At 32.9% G+C, this 14,652-nt stretch overlaps 1 pseudogene; it reads right to left on the bottom strand.

The window, feature by feature from the left end:
* The window catches only part of LOC113040767 (DNA annealing helicase and endonuclease ZRANB3-like), a 67,920-nt pseudogene extending 54,173 nt beyond the window's left edge, over nt 1-13,747 (bottom strand).
* Between the last annotated feature and the right edge of the window lie 905 nt (nt 13,748-14,652).

Consider the following 14,652-nt stretch of genomic DNA (forward strand, 5'->3'; position numbering starts at 1 on the left):
AATAAATACATATAGTGTATGTACGTATTCATTTATTATTTATATTAATATATATTTATGTGCACACACACGTTAGTTTCTGTGAATTGTGGGGACTTCTATTAACAGGTTAATGTAATATTAATCCTAAAGTTAAAATGTTAGACTATTTAAAATGATTAAATAGTAAGGAGTTTAAGTAAAAAATAAGAGTAATAAATGTAAAAAAATATATATATTTTAAACACAAAATTAAATGACTATCTATTATAGCCATCTATATATTTTAAATTAAATATATTAAAATATTAGACTGTTTAAAAACAAAACTCTGAAGTTACAAAAATATGCACATAAAAAATAAAAATAATTTATATTGTTCTACTGTATCTATCCATCCATCATCTACATATAATTATAAAAATATATTAATATTTATACATTGGTATACAAATATAATGATTACAATAAATAACAGTTATAATATTTATTATCAATAATAATAACAATAATTAATTCATGTTAAAATTAGACTTTTTGAAAAAGTAACACTTAAGTAAAAATAAATTGTAAAACTAAAACTTATTAATATTTCATCTATTGCTATATATTTATATAAACATTCATATTTAAATATAATATATTAATATTTACATATAAATGTAGTAATATAATAACATAAAAATGATAATAAATAATATAGGTATATTTATTAATAATAATTATATTTAAAATGTATACAAATAAAATGTAAATATATAAATATATTATTTATATTTATATATAAATAATAGTAGTTATTAACAAATGTTCAAATATTAGACAGTTAAAAATATGACATATTAAAAGTAATATTTTGGTTAAAAAAATATGATAAAAATCTTCTTTGTTTCAAAATAATTAAAAAACTAAACCTTTCGGTTTATTTCCAGGTTGAAACCCCACTAAAATAGCCAATATATATCAAAGTACCATGGTATTAACGTCACTGTACCATGAAATGGCCCAAATACTTTTTTATCAAGGTAATAAGGTGTAGAAATAAGCTAATATAGCCATATTATATTTTGATCAGTATCGATAAGAGAATAAAGTGACCTCTTGAAATGTCTAGGAGCGACAGAGGCACAAATAAAGATAAAGAGGTGAGAGAGAGACAGCTATGATGCCCTCTTCATCTTGTTTTCTCTCCCCTCACTGTGAAAGGATGATTAACAGCCTCTGTCCTGCCACTGGCTTTTCTTTGCCTTCAAATTGTTGGAGCACTTGCTTGCGCTTTGTAATGTGCTCTCACACGCCTCGAGTGCCTCTCAGGTGTGTGTGTGTGTGTGTGTGTGTGTGTGCGCACGCTGCTTCTCCACACATTAATCACTGTTCTTTAAATAACGCGGCTTGCAACCGACGCACTGCTGTGTCCTGAAGGAGGCCCCGTCTGATTTGCCTGTCAACAACACCATCAACTTAATTCTAGCACGCTTTTAAATGCAACCCTTTCAGATCGTGAGGCTTCCTAATTCACTATAGTAGATCATAAATCAAATCAAAGGAAAGGAAATGTAGATGAGTAACATTCATATGAAATATATAGAAATTATTGACGTTATTTAAATGTCAATGAAAAAAATCGGAATATTGAAAACTTTAAATACACTCTTTCTGTAAATTAAAAGTTTGTTTGGTTAAAAAAAAAGGTCAGTCTTATTTTCCTTGTCATTTAATAGTTTTCTTGTTAGAATAGGAAATATGTCCATTATATGAATATATATATATATATATATATATATATATATATAGATAGATACATATATATTATATATATATATAGTATATTGATTAAAAATATTTAAACATAAAAGCAAAAATAAAATATAAAATTACCTTTAAATATAATACATTAATTTAGAATATAAATGATAAACAAAATAAATATTAGTTTAAAGCTTCAGTTTAAAGATTTATTTTCTGTTCTATTATATATCGTATTTAAACAGGAAGTTGGGGTACAAAAGTTATGATGTGAAATGTATCGTATAAATACAATCTTAATAAAATGTTTTGCTTTTATAAATAAAATATAAAAAAATAAATAAAATTTATATATATATATATATATATATATATATATATATATATATATATACACACACACAATTAAGTAAAACTAAATATAAATGTATAAATGAAATATATAAACATTATTAATAAAATACAAAAATATTATCTAAAAAAAACTTTATAATAAACATATTCTTCCTGTTTTGTTTTTCCTATTCAAGTATGATGTAATTGCAACAGTGAAAAAAATCTATCTACAAAATATAAATGCATAAATAAAATATATAGATAATATTTATATAAATACTGTACATAAATGTATACAAAATAAACAAAATTACTTGACAAACAGTTTTGTATCCTGTCGATAAATCTTCTATATTGAACATTATTACAAGATACCTGATCACAATTGTGAAAATTATAAAAAATAAAAAAGGAATTAAAAAAAAGTATCAACAAAACAATATGTTTATATATTTTAATAAAATACATACATTTTGAGATGTCATCAATATTTTAATTTTTTTTTTTTACCTTTATCAAATAAAATCAAATTTTGTCAACATTTAGGAATATCATGTATATATTACATTAAAGCCAACAAACAATGTGAAATATTAAAAAATTTATAATTATGCGCATCCTTAATACCTTCTTGGAGTCTTTGCCCCTGACATGAAGGCCACAGATACTAGCGAAGACGACTTAATTTGCACTAATTCGCTTTGTTATTTCACGTTCGTTAAAAACATAATATTGAATAATCTCTTAATCTTCCCCCATGCCTTCATTTGCACCTCTGATGCAATTTTAAGCGGCCGTACAGTATCCCTTCTTTACAGCCTTCCATCTCGGATCAATAGCTATCGATTGTCTCGTCCACGGCGCTCGATGAGGAGACAGAGATAGTTTAGCTCCGGTGTGTCACATGGTGGCTCACGGTGTAGCGGTTTGATTGGTGGGTGAGAGTTCAGGGCTCATTAAACCGCAGTAATTGTGTCAGCACGGCGTATGCTAATCTTCCCTTGCGTAGCATTTCATCATCCACATATGATGAATTAGCATTTAGTAGTAGTCCATACGCTGGTGCATTATGGCTTTATTAGCATCTTTTATGTGGCGTGAGGGTGTTGCGTGTAAGTGAGGAGTTGATAAACGTGGTTTTCTAGCACACAGGGAACTAAATTAACATTATGCTAGCTGTTTTGTGGAACCAAACATCTTAAAACAACAAACAAGATCATGTATACTGTAACAGGTTAGCTAGTCTAGATGATCTATACTACTGTAGCAATGTAGTTTTGTGAATACCTTTACCTTAATGTTACTATAGTAAAACTGTGGTCAAATTTAGCATTGCTCAAAAACAATGCTAACATGTTACTATGCGGTTGTTTTGGACTTCTTTTAATTCTGTTTTTACTTTTATGAATACCCTTTACCTTAGAGTTACTACAGCAGGACTGTGATTAAAACTAAGCATTAGCCACCAAAAAACAACAATAACAACAAAAAAGAAACTAAACTCATTTTTAGATTTCCAAAAAAATAAAAAAATAAAAATCTGACTTAAACTTGCAAAAAGGTGTTTTGCATGGTTGCTAGGTGCTTGTTTCGATCAAAATACTCACTGCTACACTGCTGGAATAATTTGTTTTTACTTTTATGAATACCTTTACCTTAACGTTATTACAGTAAAACTGTCGTAAAACTTAGCATTAGCCAGCTAAGTAAAAAGAAAGAAAGAAAACAATGCTAATATTTTGTTATGGGGTTGTCAGGCCAATGCTGATTTTTTTAAATTCCATTGTACTTTTATGAATACCTTTACCTTAATGTTATTACGATAAAATTGTAGTAAAACTTAGCACTAGCCACCATTGTAAACAAATTGTTTTTTTTTTTACATTTCTTAGTCAAAAGAGCTCGCCTCTAAGTTTTTACAATATTTAGATCATTTTTGTTCATTTTACCAGACAAAAATCCAAGTATAATTGCTTAGAAAATCAATCGGAAATGAAAAAAACCTGTTTGAATGAATCCCAAATCAATTTACTGAGATTTTACAGTAGTAACAATTACAGACTAAGTTATTTTATAGGAAACTGTGGTTATAGTAATCTTTCGTAACCTGCAGTATTAAATCTAATACTTCAAGACTCAAGTAAGGTTTTATCAAGTAATGGCTGCATTCACCTTTTGTGCTTTCGAGATATGAAAGCAACTGTGGATATCTATCTTCTCGACTGGTAACAAGCCACTGATGAAATCTCGCTATAAGTAGCACAGTGCAGCTTAAAACACTGCATCATCTGAGCAACTATCGTGTCTCAGTGTGTGGTTTGGCTGTGCTGTAACAAAAAAAAAAAACCAGCAATTCTGCTTCAGGGGGATTATTGAATTGCAGAGAGAGAGAGGTGGGAGATAAAGAGAGAGAAAACGGAAATCGATGGTTTAGAAAACACAGAGTGGTTGTATTCTATTACATGAGAGGTACATCTACTCAAACCGCAAGGTGAAGATTCACGCGATTAAACGAAACAGACTCTCCAAACACGTAAACAAACACAAACACCACGAAATACTTCCTGCCATGGTTTTCTGAGGTATTTCATGTGGCCATAACTGTACTCCACCGTGTATAACATATCTGTAGTGTTGCAACATCAAAGATGGAAATAACCTGAGAGTGAAAACAGACGATTTTACTCACAAGTTCCCAAATGAGGCAAGGATGTTCCAATAATTGGTGGGGAGGAAGATAACGAGGTATGATCTGACATAAAACTTCGACATTTGTGTCGAATGAATACATAAAATGGCAAAAAAGAATGTGCCAATTACGCCAAATTAACAATCCGCAACATTTGTTTGAGCACCAATGAGTCAAGAGCACTTGTGCTAACCACTGTGACGACAAGGCATTTCAAATACTCTCCTTATGAATAGTAACACATCTCTTTGGGACTAACAACCTAACACTGAAAACATCACTGAAAAACAGTTTGTTCACAATATGCACACTAATTTTTCTTCCGAATTTATAAATGAAACGAGATGTACCAGTAATTTGTGTGGAGGAAGATAACGAGGTATGATCTGACATTAAACCTCACAATTGGTGAAAAACAAACTAATAAAATGCTCAAAACAAATGTGGCAACGTGTAGTCAATGTTAAACGCTAGCAAATTTCGCTCATTAATTTATTGATTTAGCATCAATGCTACTCTAAAACAGTATGTTAATGAGATTTCAACTGTTTAGTTTATCTAGCATATTCTGAATTTAGTTTGAATAAGATCCCAAATTAAATTTACTACAATTGTACAGTAATAACAATATCCAACAAAGGTATTTTAGAGGGAACTGTGGTTACTTTGAGTTTTTCTCATAATATGTAGCCTTAGATCTAATACTTCAAGATGCAAAACATTTAAGGGTACGTTTACATTGCAAAGATGTACTAAACACAGAAATGTTTTCCCTTTGTGTTTTTGTCAACAACGATCCCCGTTCACGTGGAACTCCGAAAGAAACTAAAAATGCTGTAATATTCATGCCAGGCCGGTAGTTGCTGATGTCATTTTTTAAAGAAACACTACTCGCCTACGAACAAATTTAAAGACAGAACACATAAAAACTATGTAAAGTATGTCACCGCTTTCACAAAACCGTGTCAACATTAAATAAACCCTAACAAATTTCCACACATTTATTTATTGATTTAGCATCGACTCTGCTCTAGAACCGTCCGTGTTAATGAGGCATACTAAAAATGCCATAGTTTTGCATACAGATGACAACTAGGGGTGGAACAGTACACAGATTTCATGGTTTGGTGCATACCTTGGTTCAAGGGTCATGGCTCGATACGATTTCGGTACAACAGGAAGAATTTTTTTTTTTTTATTTACTGTGCTCGGTTTCTTTTCATTTATTTTGAACAGACTGTAGTATGACATTTTTTAATATAATTTTTTTCTGGCCTATATGTGAAAATACTGAATATTATTACATTATGTCTGCAGTAAAATACAAGGAATAAATTATTAAAATATATTTAATATAGTTTACAGATAGACAAGGGGAAAAATCAGTGCGACACGTAACGTAGACTATGTATGCTGAGTTTCAGTTTGTTTTTATGACAGGCTTCATTGGTTTACAGAAAGGAAACTCAAATGACAGAAAGCCACATCCTAGTTGTTCTTTATTTTACAAAAGCACAATGTTTTGTTTTCATTGTGAGTGTACACAAATAAAAGCATACCTTTAAACAGTAATGCATTATTAATGAGACAATAAGTGTTTAAAGTTTATTCTGCTGGTATAAGGAAACAGTTAAAGTGATCACCCTGGCGCGCGCACACACACACACACACACACACACAAACAAAACACATCAGTTCCAGTATTGCTAACTTGACAGAGCAGTTGGAACTTCAAAATAAAACAAAGTGAACCAAACATCAGTGCACCCGCCTCTGTGTCACCGTTGGAATGCGACTGAAGTACAAAACCTATAATTTACATAATAAATAAAAGTTTAACATTCAGATAAAATACATCGCAAACATGGAAATATTGAGGAATATTTGGATTTGTGATGAGTGAGAGAGGTACAGTAGGATACATGAGTACAAAGTTTCATTTCACAAACAGTTGAGTGCCTTTAAAGTATATTCCTTTGTCAGTCTGTTAGAGTTGCATTCAGAGTCAGCACATGGTCACTGTCTAAGGGGCTTTGTTTTCAAGTGCACATTTTCAACTCATGGCATTCACTGTTTCTTCTATTAGTGGTGGGTTATCAAACAGCGTTGCATTGCTGGGGGAGCCCCCTTCTGGGTTGCACCGAACCAAGATGCCCATACCATGACGGTACGGTACGAATACATGTATCGTTCCACCCCTAATGACAACATTGTCAAAACAGTCCCTGTTCACACGGATCCACAAAATTACTAAAAACTCTGTATTATGCATGCCAGGCCAGTAGGTGGAGATGTCATTTTCTAAAGAAACACTACACCAACGTGTAATATGCGAGTGCCTGACAAAACCATTTTCAGAAATATTTTATAAAATTTGATTGTTTCAAAAGTCTGCATTGTCAGGCCCTTCAAAATGCCGATGTCATGTAAATGGACTGCCAAAATGCACAAAGAGTTTTCCATTTTTAGTTGTTCAAACACCCCCGAAATACTGTTCGAATAATACTGACACATCTTGTCCAGATAAACAACCTGACACCAAAAACAACATGAAAAACCAGCTTGTTGATACACAATTTTCATGCAAACCAACTAGAAAGAAAACAAGGTATGATCTGACATAAAATTTTGAAATTAGTGGAAAAACAAGTAAATAAAATGTTTAATATGTTAAGTCAACGTTTAAAAAACCCTAGCAATTTTTCTAATTACTGTTCTATCATCGACGCTGATCTAAAACCGTCCGCGTTAATCAGATTTTCTCTTAAGTCTGTCAAGCCTAATATGAAAAGTAAACAGTAACTAACCACCTTCATTTCCCATGGCAAAAAACATTAAATGAAACGTGTCTAGTCATTGGAGATGACACACAGCCATGTGGACGCCTGTCCCGGTTCATTAGACGGTAGGTGGAGAGTCTCTGTACGGATAAAGTAATTACAGTCGAGGATTGCTCGGGTTATTGGCTGGAGTGGAGATTACATATTTAATTACAGAGCAATTATCTGGAGCCGTAATCCACATACTAACTGATTAGTGGGATCAAAGCACTACACAAGGGGAAATTAATGGCTAAATTAGATTCACGAACAAAAAAACAAAGGACAAACCACGCACCCGTTCGGATAAAAGTGATAGCTTCATAGAGGTGACTGATGTGGCATTTTAGATGCGTGTCGGCTTGATGTAGTAACTTCTAAGCTGCTTTTGTTATCGAGAGTGTCCAAATCCAACAGAGATCACAGGACACTGAACAGAAAGCTGCATTCAAATTAATCTCTGTGGCAAGAATTGTGAAATTTAGAGTTTGTTTAGAATGGTATACAATAGTGTTCAAAAGCTTTGGCATCACAGGAATAAAGTACATTTGAAAATATATTAAAAAGGAAAAAAAAACAATTATATTAATAATATATTGATAATATTTTTTGGAAACTTACAGATCCCAAACATTTAAACTGTAGTGTACAAACAAAATAGCATGTAGATCAAACTTGAAAATTGGTTGTGCATATCACTTTATATAGAAAAATATATATATAAAAATTGACATGTATTATATAATTTGCTTACAAAAAAGCTAAATGTATCAAACTTTCTAATCAAACTGTCAATCTTTTACATTGTACAAAACTGAAAATATGTGAAATAGTACGCGTTGCACAAACATAAAAATTTAAAACTATAACATGTCACATTGTCACATCACATCATGAATGTTTAAAAAAGGTTTGGGCCTATTTATTAAATTTTATGTAAAACTGTCTGCAAATCGAAGTCCAAGTTGAGCATGTTGCAACATTGGATACGGCACTCATTTACAGTACCGTTGAAAGGTTTTTGCCCCCTTCCTGTTTTTTTTTTCCCTTTCATTTTTTGACAATTTTTAAAACTTAAAAAAAGATTCTGATCATCCAACAAATTGTAATATTACACAAAGACCTGCCTGACCTGTCGAATCAAGAAATCACTTAGATAATAATCTAACAGATCCTGCCTGACAAAGTGAAGCCTTCTTAAAGAGCAATACATCATGCCACGATCTAAAGAAATTCAAGAACAGATGAAAAACTAAATAGTTGACATGAATCAGTCTGGAAAGGGTTATAAAGCCATTTCTAAGGCTCTTGGACTCCAACGAACCACAGTCAGAGCCATTATCCACAAATAGAGAAAACTTGGAACAGTGGAGAACCTTCCCAGGAGTAGCCAGCCTACCGAAACTACTCCAAGAGCGCAAAGATGACTCATCCAGGAGGTCATAAAAGAACCCAGAACAACATCTAAAGAACTGCAGGCCTCACTTGCCTCAATTAAGGTCAGTGCTTATGATTCAACAGTAAGAAAGAGACTGGGCAAAAACACCATCCATGGGAGAGTTCCAAGGCAAAACCCACTGCTGACCGAAAAATAACACAAAGGCTCGTCTCACATTTGCCAAAGAATACATCTTGATTATCCCCAAGACTTCTGGGCAAATATTCTGTGGACTGATGAGACAAAAGTGGAATCTTTTGGAACGTTTGTGTCCCATTCCATCTGGTGTAAAACCAACCCAGCATTTAATTAAAAGAACACAAAGGCACAGTCAAACGTGCTGGAGGTAGTGTGAAGATCTGGGGCTGCTTCACAGCTTCAGGACCTGGTTGACTTGCCATAATTGATTGTACCTTGAATTCTGCAATCTATCAGAAAAAAGGACAATGTCTGGCCGCCATCTCAAGCACACTTGGGTAATGCTGCAGGACAATGATCCCAAACACACTAGTCAAATCTGATTGGTTCAAGAAAACAAAATGAAGGTTTTGGAGTGGCCAAGTCAAAGTCTGGACTTAAATCTGATTGAGATGCTGTGGCATGACCTTAAACATGCTCGAAAACCCTCCAAAGTGGCTGAATTAAAACAATTCTGCAAAGAAGAGTGGGCCAAAATTCCTCCACAGCGATGTGAAAGACTCATTGCCAGTTATCGCAAACGCTTGATTGCAGTTGTTGTTGCTGTAAAAGGGAGGCACAACCAGTCATTAGATTTAGGGGGCAATTACTTTTTCACATAGTGCCAGGCAGGTTTGGGCAGCTTGTTTCCCTTAATAAATGAAATCATCATTTAAAAACTGCATTTTGTATTTACTCTGGGTTTTTTTCTGTAATGTTACAATTTGTTTGATGATCTGAATCTTTAAAGTGTGACAAATATGCAAAAAAGTAAAAAAAACAGGACGTGGGCAAAAACAATTTTCACGGCACTGTGCATGTTTTCAGGTCATCAGACAATCTAATACTGGCTGAGGAGAATGAAAGTGAAGAAGACAATATGCACTGATTGAAGGGAGTTATCTAACAGCAGCTGGCACACTGGGAAACACTACCTGTCGAGTTAAAGAGGACATCAGTGTCGGCTCACTGAATACAGTCAGACTTGATTACGGTCAATAAAAGCTGGTTTATTCTGCAGCCAGATGCACCAGACCGCTTGAAGGAAGAAAAGGCTTAATACTAATACCCTTACAATTATTAGGGTTTGCTTAACTTAAGGCCCATCTGAGCACTGACCCTTAGCATCCGTGACAAGAGGCCAGCACCAAACACATTACGCCAAATCCATCAGTGTGGAAAGAGTGAAATTGCGTTTGAGTGTTTTCTAGAGCTGTTCGTTCAATATCACGTTCGATATAAAGTCGCGTTATTTATGACAGCTTGGAGAAAACAAAACATCTGCCTGTTTGTGAATGTGTGAAATAAAATACACAACAAAAACGTTTTTGTTTATAAAAAGGCACAATATTAAACTTCAGCTTTTCTCATGAATATAAATATTTTTAAAACAGTAAATTAATATTTATAAATAACTGAAATTGTTAATTTAATAAAGCATTCAATAAAAGTTGTGTTAGCTAACAAACTATTTGTTTTTGGTTGTAGAAATACATGAAAACAAATGTTTTTGGATGCCGATAAGTCCATACTTAATAATGCCAATATATAATACAATATAATACATAGGAGTTTTGCTTATCACTTGATAAATATATTTTATGCTAAAAAAAAAATACTAAGTGCACTATTAAAATGTAAATGCATTTTTATTTTTGTATAACTGAGATACTGTTATTATGAATAAGTAAAAAAAAATTATATTTCATTTCAAGTTTTAGTTATTTCGTTGGGTGATTTTGCCATTTGTATTAGGTTTTGTTTTGTAGTTTTATATAGTATTTTCTATTTCAGTTTTAACTTAATATTTTAGTTTAAAATTCTTAAAAATATTTAAATATTGAAAAATATTTCTAATGTTTATAAATATTCATTATATTATTATTATTATTATTTTTAAATAAGTAACTACATTGTATGGCTTTTGTTTTAAATAGTTATTTTACTACATCAGTTCAAACTAGAAGAAATGTTGGATTTTTTTATTTCACTTAACATTCATTTTAACAACATTTTTTTGTTTTAATGAATTATAATAACCCTGTCAGTAATTGGCTATGTTTTTGATCTCTCCATTATATAAATCTATTGAACCAAAAAAAATCAGACCTCTGTAACAACATCCACCCCATCATCCACTGTGACTCCTTTGGGATTCTGTAATATCCGTCCCGCTAAATGTCTGTCTAATTAAGCGACTGACCCTGTCTGCACCAAACAGATCTGTGTGTGTCCTGCCATCGATCCAGGACCCTCGGCAGCGTGGATGAACTGACCCGTCTGACCCAGAACACTGACTGACAGAACTGCAGTAAATTAGATTCGCACCTGCTTAAAGCAGCTGCAGGTTACGAGATAGAAAGATATATGAAGAGTGATGCATGCAATAACTAATGTATTAGTTCATCTTGTCTTTTCAGGTCCTGTCATAAATAAATCTGACAAGGAAGTGTTTAAGAGGTTTAAAAATGCATTTTATTATGTATGCATGTTTTATTGTGAAGTAGTTTGGAGAATACAAACAGTGATTATTATATGGTAAACTATATATTATTGCTTGTGAAATACTTTGTACATATGAAGCCAAATTGATCAAGATCCAATGTCTTTTTAAAATTTCTTTGTGTGAACTAGAGTTTAGTATTAGTTTCTTATGATTCATAAAAAAGAAAAAAGAAAAAAAAAATATTTTAGATTACTCGTAATTGTAGGAATTACTAACATTTTTAAACAGGTTATTATTATCATTATTATTATTTTACTACTTTTTATTTTAGATTTCTCAATTATGTTTTCTTATGTTTTTTTATCTGCCTTAACATTTAATTTATTTGATATTTGTATCAAAAGTTTAACATGTAGAAGGAAATTAAAGGGGGGGTGAAATGCTATTTCATGCATACTGAGTTTTTTACACTGTTAAAGAGTTGGATTCCCATGCTAAACATGGACAAAGTTTCAAAAATTAAGTTGTACGTTTGAAGGAGTATTTCTGTTCCAAAAATACTCCTTCCGGTTTGTCACAAGTTTCGGAAAGTTTTTTTCGAGTATGGCTCTGTGTGACGTTAGATGGAGCGGAATTTCCTTATATGGGTCCTGAGGGCACGTCTGCCGGAAGAGCGCGCGCTCCCGTATAGCACAGCACTGAGAACACAACAGACATTCACTGATCAGAGCGAGAGCGTCGCGAAATGTCACAAAAGGAGTGTATTTTTGGTTGCCAGGGCAAGACAACCCTGCACAGATTACCAAAAAAACAGCATTTAGGGACCAGTGGATGGAGCATCAACGGAGTTGTGCAAGTGTTTGTGTTTGTTCCCTGCATTTCGAAGATGCTTGTTTTACAAACAAGGCCCAGTTTGATGCCGGATTTGCACATTGTTTATTTCTTAAGGATAATGCAGTCCCAACGAAAAAGGGTCACGATCGTGTGTTGAAACCACAGGCGGTGAGTAAAACTGCTTCAAATATCTCTGTGTTATTAACTTAGCTATCGGCGCGTAAGCACATCAAGTAAACAACATGCGATGTTGTCATCAAACTGCACTTTCCACATGTACAGCTTAAAAAAAAAAAAAAAAAAAGACGACAAAGTGGAACTTAGTCATTTTCCAAAACCGCTAAGCAAATATATACAGTTTCAGTACATACCACATAGAGACGTCGTTGCTGATGCTGCTCTTGTTAAATTTCAGCCTCTGGATCTGATTCTGGATCATAAATAAATGGCTGAATCTGACTGTTAGCCATGGTTTGTTTTGGATGATGGTTTTTCCCTCACGGTAATTTCACAGCTTCCAAACGCTCTCAACGCAAAATCCTACTGGCGCTCATGATTCTTTAGCTCCGCCCACACATCACGCCTCCAGCCGGTTGTGTTTTTCCGGGAAAAATCGGTACAGACTATCTTTCTCTTATGAATATAATAAAACTAAAGACTTTTTGGAGTTATGAAGGATGCAGTACTACTCTATAGGTACTCAATATTAACAGGATATTGAGTGAAAACGAGCATTTCACCCCCCCTTTAAAAAAAAAAAAACTGAATAGAACTTTAACTAACTTTAACTTTAAAACAGATGTTTAAAAATGAAATTCATGTTACATCAGTTCTGCTCATCTCCATCACGCAAGTTTCTTATTTTGCTTCAGTTTTTGTAGGTTATACATTTTGGAAAAAGAAAAGAAAAACAGAAACTTAAATTAAACCAACCGTCGATCCCTTGACAGGGCAAAAAGGAGCTCTTCTCTCTGGAAGGGCATCAGTTTTTCCCTGAGTCTCTGTGGAAGGAGCTGAAGTGCATCCTTGCAATGGACAGAAACCCCATCTGGACCACATCTGCCTTGACTTCTCATGCTTTTCAAACTCTGTACATTAGAAATACATTCAGAAAGATTCGTAAGTAAATGATATGCACTGTGGTTTGCAGTTAAACAAATTATGCATGCATCATATTATAATAATGCATTCGCACTCACCAAGAGACGATCATTTCTGAAATCCTGATGCCATGATTTGACATTTCGCGGCAATACAGTCAGTGGCGTCACAAAACGCACAGCGCGTCATATCCGCGCGACGAGTGCCTACTTATAAATGAAAATATGTATCTGCAGTCAGAAAATAGTGTATGTTAGTTTTGTGTTATTGACAATATATTGACGTTTAAGAGATCTGATTGCATACTAATTGGAGGGTAAAAACAGACGCTTAATTAAGGGTATCTTCAGATGTGTTTATTATATAAGTTACTGTGTTCTCATATTTATAACACAGTCAAAAGGGTATTTTTAATCCAATATAGTATGATGTAAGAGCAAATGCCACTCACTGGGTTTCTTTCACCCTTGTGTACCTCTATAGTGTAGATCTTAGAAATGTCAACAAAACCTAGAGCGAAAAGAGCTGCACCAGAGCAAACTTCCGGTACGCTAGTGTCACGTGACAAAACCCCAAACTGAAACGTTTATACTTACAAGTTCAATAAAAAATGTTCTTGCTATTATTAATATTTAGTTTATGAATTAGTTGCATTTAGATAAATGTGTGTATACATAAACGTATGCCATTTAATTAGATATATTATTTGCATATTATTTTCGATTTAACACCTTTTGTTTTTTAATAAGTTCAACTTAATTTAAGTTTATTCTATTTTAAAGTTACTTTAAAGTTTAATTTTGTACTTATTAATTAAATAAAATCATACTTTTATTCTGCATTAATCGCTACATTATTTGCGTTTTTATTTAAAATCATTTTAAAGATCTTCGAACTCTTGTCAGACTTTTAATGAACTACAACTCTATTTAAAGTGGCTCTAAATCTAAATGTTTTAAATATTTTTTTATGGCCATTAAAATATTTTTTTAGTGATCGATGTTTAATTATTAAGCCACGTTGCGCCCTCTTTAGGGATAATACTGCTATTTCATTGCCTTCATTTTTATTTTCCCTTCCAGGAGTT

The sequence above is a fragment of the Carassius auratus genome, chromosome 22 (genome assembly GCF_003368295.1).
Source record: "Carassius auratus strain Wakin chromosome 22, ASM336829v1, whole genome shotgun sequence".
Taxonomy (NCBI): domain Eukaryota; kingdom Metazoa; phylum Chordata; class Actinopteri; order Cypriniformes; family Cyprinidae; genus Carassius; species Carassius auratus.